This window comes from Engystomops pustulosus, chromosome 2, assembly GCF_040894005.1.
Source record: "Engystomops pustulosus chromosome 2, aEngPut4.maternal, whole genome shotgun sequence".
NCBI classification, from domain to species: domain Eukaryota; kingdom Metazoa; phylum Chordata; class Amphibia; order Anura; family Leptodactylidae; genus Engystomops; species Engystomops pustulosus.
In genome coordinates, this window is record NC_092412.1 from 228,348,721 (window position 1) to 228,360,428 (window position 11,708).

The window sequence follows — 11,708 nt, forward strand, 5'->3', positions numbered from 1 at the left end:
CCATAGTTGGAGGAGGAGGTGGTAAAGGAATCCGATGGATAGTTGGAATGATTACAAGAGTAGGTAGGTCGGATGACAGAGGTAATGGTTTGCTTTTCAAATAAAGCTTAAGATGAGTAATTAGTCTTTTTAGTTACACTAGTACTTACAGAAAGAGCCCACTTGCTCACTACTGGTTCAATTCTGGTATAAGTCAGTTTGTGCACTTAAGACTTGCACTTAGGAGAATGCACTGCAAGACCAAGGTCTAGTAAGACCACTAGTCTGCAATTTATACACCCAAGACAAATTAGTTACAACTATCAGGTGTGAAAAAAAGTGGACAGAGAAATGGAGCAGGATGCAGAAAATCTGCAGAAATCAGCAGGGAAATAGATATGCATTCACACTAACAAGTACAAAAAAAGATTAAAACTATTGCAGAGAGGGCTGGGCTTTCTTATACTGAATTAACCCGAAAAAATTGAAGATGAGAGAATTGAGTGATGGTGAAATCAGGTGGAAAAGATGACATATGGCAGAAGATAACAATGATGCTCCCCTTGGTCTAATTCAGTTTATGCACTTAAGAGTTTTACTTAGAAAGATGTGCTGTGTAAAACCATCTATCTCATATATATCATCTATCTTCCTATCATCTATCTATCTAAGTGTCAAGCACGGTGGCTTAGTGGTTAGCATTACAACCTTGCAGCGGTGGGGACCTGGGTTCATGTCCCAGGGTCAACATCTGCAAAGAGTTTGCCTGTTCTTTCCGTGTCTGAGTGCGTTTCCTCCGGGTCCTCCGGTTTCCTCCCACGCTACAAAACATACTGGTAGGTTCAATTGTGAGCCCCATTGGGGACAGAGACCGATTTGGCAAGCTCTGTGTAGCGCTTTGCAAGTTATATAAATAAAGAATTATTATTGTGTAGAGCTGAAGAGAGCATTTGTACTGATTGTGACGGTTTATAAAATAAAGTAAAGTTTTAAAATAAAGTTTTATTTTGGGACCTCACTTTTTGTTTTGCTCAGGGCCCCTACTTTGTTTAAAACCAACACATAGCATTTATTATATAGGCCTAAAACTAAAAATTTGTCCTACTCTGACCAATGCACTTTTTCCATATTCTAGCTGTGCCCCTTCATAGTTTTTTACATATGTTTTGCTTTCAAAAATGGCTCTTACTCTTACCAGTTCAGATTTGTGGCGCACGGGACCAATTAATTGTCCTGTGGAGAGATTCTCCCACCAGAACAGAAGATCTCAGCAGCTCCACCAAAATAACCCTGGACCTCCTGGCTCCTGCAATATTCTATGCCACAACTTTATCCCTGAGCTTTCTGGTGTATTCCTTGGTTTTCATGATGCAGTTTGTTCACTAATGCTCTCTAACAAACCTCTGTGGCCTTCACAAAAAATTGAACTTGTGTTTATACTAATAATGATTAATAATAATTATTTATATAGCCCCATCATATGCAGCAGCACTTTACATATGCTTGGGTACATGTAAAGATAAAATTAGTGTTACAGAAAAATAAAATAGTCAAATGTTAGTCTTCAGAATAAATTATGTAAAGATGTACTCTACTAGTAAGGGAAAATCTTAAGCTTATTGGACTCCCTGGATTTTATCTAGGGAGTACAGGGCAGGCTGAACACATATGTTCACCGCACTTTCCAGTTTTATTAACTAGCAAAAAGTCGCAAAAGCGTGTAATATTTTCTTTACACTTCACAGATATTTGATACTTTCTTTGGCCGTATCCCATCAAATATCAATATATCATTTAAATGTGTGTCTTTTTACATGCTTTTACAATGGCTCACATGTTCCAAACTTCTAAACTCCCCCACACGCCTCCAGCTAGATCATTAATCATTGGAATTGTTGAAACATATCATCTACATAAATCAATCGTTCATGTCACCTAACTATCTGGATGCACCACATACCTATTTGCTTGTAACTAATTCTTCTGCCCGATTATCTGTACATGCCAAACGTACACAATTTATTTTTTGCAATGGACTCCGGTTACACATAATAGCTCTGCTAATGAAAAAATAAAAAAACATATCTTTTTGCAGGTGGAAAGTAAAAAAAAACTGAAATGCAAAAGGTGAATAGGGGTTAAAGATATAAAAAGTTGAGGTTGTGAAAAGTCTGTTTTTTTGGATAAGTGCTGGCGATATCTATTATATAGCATCTCATACATTCCAGTGGAAGCAGCTGACACAGCAGTTATACAGTAGCCCATGTGCTGAGCAATCCGGAAACGGAGGACAGGCAGATTGATGGATATATGCTCTTATGTCAGGACGTGTCAGGACACTGGAGAACTAGTTAGGTGGGTTTGTGGCTGAACCTTCCTTTGTCTTATTCATTCCACCTTTGTGCACTTTTTACTAGTTTTCTCTCTAGGTTACAATCTGAAGAGCATCTTCTATTGTCACAAAAAGGCTGAACCCAACGGAAACATTGAACATGACCCTAACCCTAAAAACCTCCACTTTCTCCTACATTAGAAGTGCTGGCTTTTTTATTTTCTTCAGATGACTACATAGTCCTCAATATAATGAGCCAGGTGCCTCTGCACTAGTAGATTATGTGGAGCCTTCCCTGGAGTAGGGATAGGAACAAAATGACTTCTAGAAGATTCAAGCTTGTTGACAGCACAGATGAAGAAGTTTCTCTCATGGAAAAGAATGTTACATTACGGTAAGTCTCCATATTTGTCTTCCAAAAACGTCTTCAATGCGCTGTACTACAGTATGTATTAGAGTTACAGGATTAGAGAGTTAATGATAATACTAATGTGATAAATGGAACAATGATAACCATGGAGCATCCAGATGAATATGAATATGTCTTACACTGTCTAGAAACTCTTTTTGATTTTTTAGTTAACTTGGGTGTATGGGGAACTATTTGTGGATGAACCTTTTTTTAATGGCACACTTATGGATTAGATTTTTTTTGTGCCTCTTAAACCATATTTTTGTTAGGTTAAATCCATACTACTACAGTAAAGTGGTATCATAGCAAGTGGAGTAACCTATCAGGCAAGATACAGTAGGTTCTGCCCTGTTTTGCAAACGTGTGTGTGTATATATATATATATATATATATATATATATATAGAAAATAGGATACAAAAGTCCAGCGGGCAGGTGGGATCCTGATATGATCCACACTTATAACTTTAACTGACATGCGACATTCATTCCAGTGGAAGCCCAAGAAGTAACAACTTATAAGTTTCTGTAGAAGTAGAAGCCTTTCTCGTAGACTGACACATGTTAGGAACCCTCCACCCCAAATATATATAAAACATATGTGAATGATTTTGATGCTGATGAGAAATATTAGAGGATTACTGATAATGATGCTTATGGGGAACCTTTCAGCATAAATTGACCTAAAAAATTAATACCGGTTTGTAGTAAAGCAGCTTAGCACATCTTTCTTTTTTTCATCTTGCTTCAAGACATTATACATTTCAATAAATATGACATAATCTTGTGACAGGGTGCACAGTAATACATTCATAATTTAGTTTAGTCATTTGACATCACAAATATTACAATTAAAGTAAAAAACAGCAATATTTATCTATATATCCAAAGTCGTACAAATCCAAAGTAAACTATCCTATCATATATACAAATATATCTTATGTCATTTATATTTATGCATAAGACTAGAGATGAGCGAACATGCTTGTCCGAGCTTGATGCTCGGTCGAGCATTAGGGTACTCGAAACTGCTCGTTACTCGGACGAATACTTCGCCCGCTCGAGAAAATGGCAGCTCCCGCCGTTTTGCTTTTTGGCGGCCAGAAACAGAGCCAATCACAAGCCAGGAGACTCTGCACTCCACCCAGCATGACGTGGTACCCTTACACGTCGATAGCAGTGGTTGGCTGGCCAGATCAGGTGACCCTGGGATAGACTAGCCGCTGGCCGCGCTGCTCGGATCATTCTGTCTCTGGATGCCGCTAGGGAGAGAGCTGCTGCTGGTCAGGGAAAGCGTTAGGGTGTTCTATTAGCTTACTGTTAGGCAGGAGTGATTCTCAAAGAACCCAACAGCCCTTCTTAGGGCTACAATAACGTTCTACTTTTTTTATTTTAATTTGCATCTTTTACCATTTTGTGAGGAATTAGCAGGGGGACTTGCTACCGTTGTGTTTAGCTCTTAGTGGCACACATATCCATAGCAAAGGCCGAAGTGGCAAAATTCAGTAGGGGTTGGATTTCTATTAGGCAATAACTCAGTGTCATCTCATCTGGCATAGTAGTGTGCTTCCTTTGATACTTGGCTAGAAAATAGCCATAGGAGAATACAAACAGCTTCTTGAAGCCTACAGTAGCGTTCTATATATTTGATTTCTGGTTGATCTGCTGGTGGCTGTAGTTTCTGCAGTGCATGTACTTGCCAATTCTGAGCAATTTGTAGTGAGACTTGCGACCGCTGTGTTCTGCGCTTAGTGGCGCACATATCCATAGCAAAGGCCGAAGTGGCAAAATTCAGTAGGGGTTGGATTTCTATTAGGCAATAACTCAGTGTCATCTCATCTGGCATAGTAGTGTGCTTCCTTTGATACTTGGCTAGAAAATAGCCATAGGAGAATACAAACAGCTTCTTGAAGCCTACAGTAGCGTTCTATATATTTGATTTCTGGTTGATCTGCTGGTGGCTGTAGTTTCTGCAGTGCATGTACTTGCCAATTCTGAGCAATTTGTAGTGAGACTTGCGACCGCTGTGTTCTGCGCTTAGTGGCGCACATATCCATAGCAAAGGCCGAAGTGGCAAAATTCAGTAGGGGTTGGATTTCTATTAGGCAATAACTCAGTGTCATCTCATCTGGCATAGTAGTGTGCTTCCTTTGATACTTGGCTAGAAAATAGCCATAGGAGAATACAAACAGCTTCTTGAAGCCTACAGTAGCGTTCTATATATTTGATTTCTGGTTGATCTGCTGGTGGCTGTAGTTTCTGCAGTGCATGTACTTGCCAATTCTGAGCAATTTGTAGTGAGACTTGCGACCGCTGTGTTCTGCGCTTAGTGGCGCACATATCCATAGCAAAGGCCGAAGTGGCAAAATTCAGTAGGGGTTGGATTTCTATTAGGCAATAACTCAGTGTCATCTCATCTGGCATAGTAGTGTGCTTCCTTTGATACTTGGCTAGAAAATAGCCATAGGAGAATACAAACAGCTTCTTGAAGCCTACAGTAGCGTTCTATATATTTGATTTCTGGTTGATCTGCTGGTGGCTGTAGTTTCTGCAGTGCATGTACTTGCCAATTCTGAGCAATTTGTAGTGAGACTTGCGACCGCTGTGTTCTGCGCTTAGTGGCGCACATATCCATAGCAAAGGCCGAAGTGGCAAAATTCAGTAGGGGTTGGATTTCTATTAGGCAATAACTCAGTGTCATCTCATCTGGCATAGTAGTGTGCTTCCTTTGATACTTGGCTAGAAAATAGCCATAGGAGAATACAAACAGCTTCTTGAAGCCTACAGTAGCGTTCTATATATTTGATTTCTGGTTGATCTGCTGGTGGCTGTAGTTTCTGCAGTGCATGTACTTGCCAATTCTGAGCAATTTGTAGTGAGACTTGCGACCGCTGTGTTCTGCGCTTAGTGGCGCACATATCCATAGCAAAGGCCGAAGTGGCAAAATTCAGTAGGGGTTGGATTTCTATTAGGCAATAACTCAGTGTCATCTCATCTGGCATAGTAGTGTGCTTCCTTTGATACTTGGCTAGAAAATAGCCATAGCAATAGGATAGGATTGTTTGGTTTTAAAAACTCAAAAAAAAACAAAAAACACAAAAAAAAAAAAAAAAAACACAAAAAAACACCAAAAAAAACAAAAAGAAGTAAAAAAAAAAAAAAGTTATAACTCTCATTTTAAAAATGTTTAACCCGAGGGCTAGGGGTAGAGGACGAGGGCGGGGACGTGGGCGTCCAACTACTGCAGGGGTCAGAGGCCGTGGTCCTGGGCGGGGTGAGACACCACCTGCTGATGAGGGAGCAGGGGAACGCCGCAGAGCTACACTCCCTAGGTTCATGTCTGAAGTTACTGGGACTCGTGGTAGAGCACTGTTGAGGCCAGAACAGTGCGAACAGGTGATGTCGTGGATTGCTGACAATGCTTCGAGCAATTTGTCCACCACCAGTCAGTCTTCCACGCAGTCCACCCATGTCACCGAAATCCCCACTCCTCCAGCTCCTGCACCTCAGCCTCCTCCCCCCCAGTCTGCCCCCTCCCAGGAAAATTTGGCATTTGAACCGGCATACTCTGAGGAACTGTTTTCTGGACCCTTCCCACAGTCACAAACCACTTGTCCGGTTGCTGCTGAGCAATTTTCCGATGCCCAGGTTTTCCACCAGTCACAGTCTGTGGGTGATGATGACCTTCTTGACGTAGTGGAAGTGTGTAAAGAGGTGTCCGACGATGAGGAGACACGGTTGTCAGACAGTGGGGAAGTTGTTGTCAGGGCAGGAAGTCCGAGGGGGGAGCAGACTGAGGGATCGGAGGATGATGAGGTGACAGACCCAAGCTGGGTTGAGAGGCCGGGTGAACACAGTGCTTCTGAGACGGAGGAGAGTCCTCGACCTGAACAGGTTGGAAGAGGCAGTGGTGGGGCCAGACGGAGAGGCAGGGCCAGAGCTGGTGCATCAGCGCCACTGTCAACTAGTGAAGCTCCCGTGGTGAGGGCTCTTGCGGCGAGGGCTAGATCTTCAGAAGTGTGGAGGTTCTTTAAGGAAACACCGGATGACCGACGGACTGTGGTGTGCAACATTTGCCAAACCAGGCTCAGCAGGGGTTCCACCACTACTAGCTTAACTACCACCAGTATGCGCAGGCATATGAATGCTAAGCACCCCACTCAGTGGCAACAAGCCCGTTCACCTCCGGCCGTGCACACCACTGCTCCTTCCCCTGTGTCAGCTGCTAGTCAGCCCCCTGCCCAGGACCCTGGCACAAAAACCCCATCGTCGCCTCCACGATCCTCCACAGCATCCACCAGCGTTCAGCTCTCCATACCCCAGACGCTGGAGCGGAAACGCAAATATAGTGCAACCCACCCGCACGCCCAAGCCCTTAATGTGCACATCTCCAGATTGCTTAGCCTGGAGATGCTGCCCTATAGGCTAGTAGAGACCGAGGCCTTTCGCAACCTCATGGCGGCGGCCGCCCCTCGGTATTCGGTCCCCAGCCGCCACTACTTTTCCCGATGTGCCGTCCCAGCCCTGCACCAGCACGTGTCAGACAACATCATCCGTGCCCTGACCAACGCCGTTTCTGACAAGGTCCACCTGACCACGGACACGTGGACGAGTGCTGCCGGGCAGGGCCACTATATATCGCTGACGGCACATTGGGTTAACTTGGTGGAGGCTGGGACCGAGTCTGACCCTGGGGCTGCTCATATACTGCCGACGCCGAGGATTGCGGGGCCTACCTCGGTCCAGGTGTTTCAGGCCTACTATGCCTCCTCCTCCTCCCACCCCTCCTCCACCTCCTCCTCCGAACTACCATCCGTGGGCACGGCGCCATCAGTCGGTAGCTCTAGGCACAGCAGCAGTGCCGTCGCTAAGCGACAGCAGGCGGTGCTCAAACTGCTGAGCCTAGGCGACAAAAGGCACACCGCCCAAGAGCTATTACAGGGCATCACGGCGCAGACTGATCTGTGGCTGGCACCGCTGAACCTCAAGCCGGGAATGGTTGTGTGTGACAACGGCCGTAACCTGGTGGCGGCTCTGCAACTCGGCAGACTGACACATGTGCCATGCCTGGCCCATGTGTTAAATCTGATAGTGCAGCGTTTCCTCAAGACATACCCCAATCTGTCTGATTTGCTCACGAAGGTGCGCCGCATCTGTGCGCATTTCAGGAAGTCCAGCCCAGATGCTGCCACTCTCAGGGCAGCGCAGCGCCGCCTCCAACTGCCCGCTCACCGACTGTTGTGCGACGTGCCCACGAGGTGGAATTCAACACTGACCATGTTATCCAGAGTTTACCAACAGCGCAGAGCGATTGTAGACTGCCAGATGTCAACTTCCACCAGAACTGGTAGTCAGGTCAGTCAGCTTCCTCAAGTCTACAATGAGGAGTGGACGTGGATGTCTGATATCTGTCAGGTGCTGAGTAACTTTGAGGAGTCAACACAGATGGTCAGTGGCGATGCCGCCATCATCAGCCTCACCATCCCGCTGCTTGGCCTGTTGAAAAACTCTCTGGTCAGCATGAAGTCGGAAGCTTTGCGCTCGTCACAAGAGACGGGGGAAGAATATTCCCTTGTTGATAGCCAAAGCACCCTGAGGTCTGTTTCTCAGCGCATATCGGAGGAGGTGGAGGTGGAGGAGGATGAGGAGGAAGAGGAGGAGAATGTTGGCGAGACACAAGAGGGGACCATTGTTGAGTCCTTCACTGTTCAGCGTGTATGGGCAGAAGAAGAGGAGTTGGAGGAGTTGGAGGAGGAGGAAATGGACAGTCAGGCCAGTGAGGGGAGTGAATTCTTACGCGTTGGTACTCTGGCGCATATGGCAGATTTCATGCTAGGCTGCCTATCCCGTGACCCTCGCGTTCAAAGAATTTATTCCAGCACCGATTACTGGGTGTTCACTCTCCTGGACCCACGGTACAAGCAAAATCTTCCCACTCTCATCCCTGGAGAGGAAAGGAGTGTGAGAATGCATGAATACCAGCAGGCCCTGGTGCACAAGCTGAAACAGTATTTCCCTTCTGACAGCGCTAGCGGCAGAGTGCGTAGTTCTGCGGGACAAGTAGCGAGGGAGAGTAGGCGAGCAGGCAGCTTGTCCAGCACTGGCAAGGGTACGCTTTACAAGGCTTTTGCCAGCTTTATGTCACCCCAGCAAGACACTGTCACCTGTCCCCAGTCTCGGCAGAGTAGGGCTGATCTTTACAGAAAGATGGTGAGGGAGTACGTAGCTGACCATACCATCGTCCTAAATGATCACACAGCTCCCTACAACTACTGGGTTTCAAAGCTGGACATGTGGCACGAACTGGCGCTGTACGCCTTGGAGGTTCTTGCCTGCCCTGCCGCTAGCGTCTTGTCCGAGCGGGTTTTCAGTGCAGCTGGTGGCATCATCACCGATAAGCGTACACGCCTGTCGACTGACAGCGCTGACAGGCTGACGCTTATTAAAATGAATAAAGGCTGGATTTCTCAGAATTTCCAATCTCCACCAGGTGAAGGAAGCTCAACCTGAATAATTGATCCACTCCTCCTCCTCCTCCTCATTTTCCTCCTTCTCCTCCTCTTTGTACAGTAAAGCAGAGGAAAATGGCTATTTTTTGACAGGGCCCACTGGCTCTTGCTATAGTACTTCATGCATTTAATTTTTCTGGAGGGCCACCTACCCGGTCCTCTGTTTGAAACAATTTTTGTGAGTGCCACATACAGGCACTCAATCTATTCCATTTTTCTGGAGGGCCACCTACCCGGTCCTCTGTTTTAAAAAATTTTTGGGACTGCCACATACAGGCACTCAATCTATTCCATTTTACTGCAGGGCCACCTACCTGCTCCTCTGGTTTGAACAATTTTTGGGACTGCCACATACAGGCACTCAATCTATTCCATTTTACTGGAGGGCCACCTACCTGCTCCTCTGGTTTGAAACATTTTTGGGACTGCCACATACAGGCACTCAATCTATTCCATTTTACTGCAGGGCCACCTACCTGCTCCTCTGGTTTGAACAATTTTTGGGACTGCCACATACAGGCACTCAATCTATTCCATTTTACTGCAGGGCCACCTACCTGCTCCTCTGGTTTGAACAATTTTTGGGACTGCCACATACAGGCACTCAATCTATTCCATTTTACTGGAGGGCCACCTACCTGCTCCTCTGGTTTGAAACATTTTTGGGACTGCCACATACAGGCACTCAATCTATCCCATTTTACTGGAGGGCCACCTACCTGCTCCTCTGGTTTGAAAAATGTTTGGGACTGCCACATACAGGCACTATCCAAATTAAATTGTCTCCATAGCAGCCTCCACACGTTGTCTCCATTGCTACCTCCAAAAGTCGTCCATATAGCTGCCTCCATACATCGTCCCTTTATCAAACGAGGTGTGTCAGGCAGAAATTTGGGTTGTTTTCATGGATTCCACATCAAAGTTGTTAACTTTGTCGCCACCCTGCTGTGTTATCCACAAAATATACTGGCAAACTTTTACCATTTAGGGATATTATTTCAGCGCTTCTTGCGCATCTGTTTACATTCCCCTCACCCGGCATATCCTAAACTTATAAGAACGCTACTACACTTGATCTTATACAAAAGGTTCTTAGAAGTGCTGTTTGGGGAGTAGCCTAGAGACAGGGGCTTGGATTGGCGAAAGCTCGCCTGGCAGCGGAACGCCAGCTCCATGCGCATCATGCGCTTCTTGCGCATCTGTTTACCTTCCCCTCACCCGCCATATCCCAAACTTATAAGAACGCTACTACACTTAACTTGGTGCAGGCTGGGACCGAGTCTGACCCTGGGGCTGGTCATATACTGCCGACGCAGAGAATTGCGGGGCCTACCTCGGTCCAGGTCTCAAAGGCCTACTATACCTCCTCCCACCCCTCCTCCACCTCCTCCTCCTCCGAATTACCGTCCGTGGGCATGGCGCCATCAGTCGGTAGCTCTAGGCACAGCAGCAGTGCCGTCGCTAAGCGACAGCAGGCGGTGCTGAAACTGCTGAGCCTAGGCGATAAAAGGCACACCGCCCAAGAGCTATTACAGGGCATTCCACATCAAAGTTGTTAACTTTGTCGCCACCCTGCTGTGTAATCCCCAAAATATACTTGCAAACTTTTACCATTTAGGGATATTATTTCAGCGCTTCTTGCGCATCTGTTTACATTCCCCTCACCCGCCATATCCTAAACTTATAAGAACGCTACTACACTTGATCTTATACAAAAGGTTCTTAGAAGTGCTGTTTGGGGAGTAGCCTATAGACAGGGGCTTGGATTGGCGAAAGCTCGCCTGGCAGCGGAGCGCCAGCTCCATGCCAAGATCCAACTAACATAGTTTTAACTGCAGCACCTTTAATCTACTACTAGTTCACTGCCTCCATACATGGTCCCCTTATCAAACGAGCTGTGTCAGGCAGAATTTTGGGTTGTTTTCATGGCTTCCATGTTAACTTTGTCGCCACCCTGCTGTGTAATCCACAAAATATACTGGCAAACTTTTATCATGTACCGATATTATTTGAGCGCTTCTTGCTCACCTCCTTTGGTTCCTCTCTGCCACCCATTGGTTTGAAGCCTGAGTCCATTTAGGGTATGTCGCCATGACACTCTCTAGCCTGCTGCCGCTGCCTCTGCATGCCGTCCCCTATAGTGTCAGGGTCAATTATTGGATGTTTTAGATGCTATCTAGCTTCATTCTGTCACTCTGTCATGGCCATGCTGTTGCCCATAATTTTGGCATAATGGTGCGATTATGCAGCCTCAGAGGCATCCATGCATGCTGCCCCTGCTGTTTCCTGTCCATTTCCGTGGTGTTTCCATCCTTTTCTGAGGTTCCCAGGTGTTTGGCCAAGCTTCCCTGTGCAGAGCCTTGGTCCCCTTGAAAAATGCTCGAGTCTCCCATTGACTTCAATGGGGTTCGTTATTCGAGACGAGCACTCGAGCATCGGGAAAAGTTCGTCTCGAATAACGAGTACCCGAGCATTTT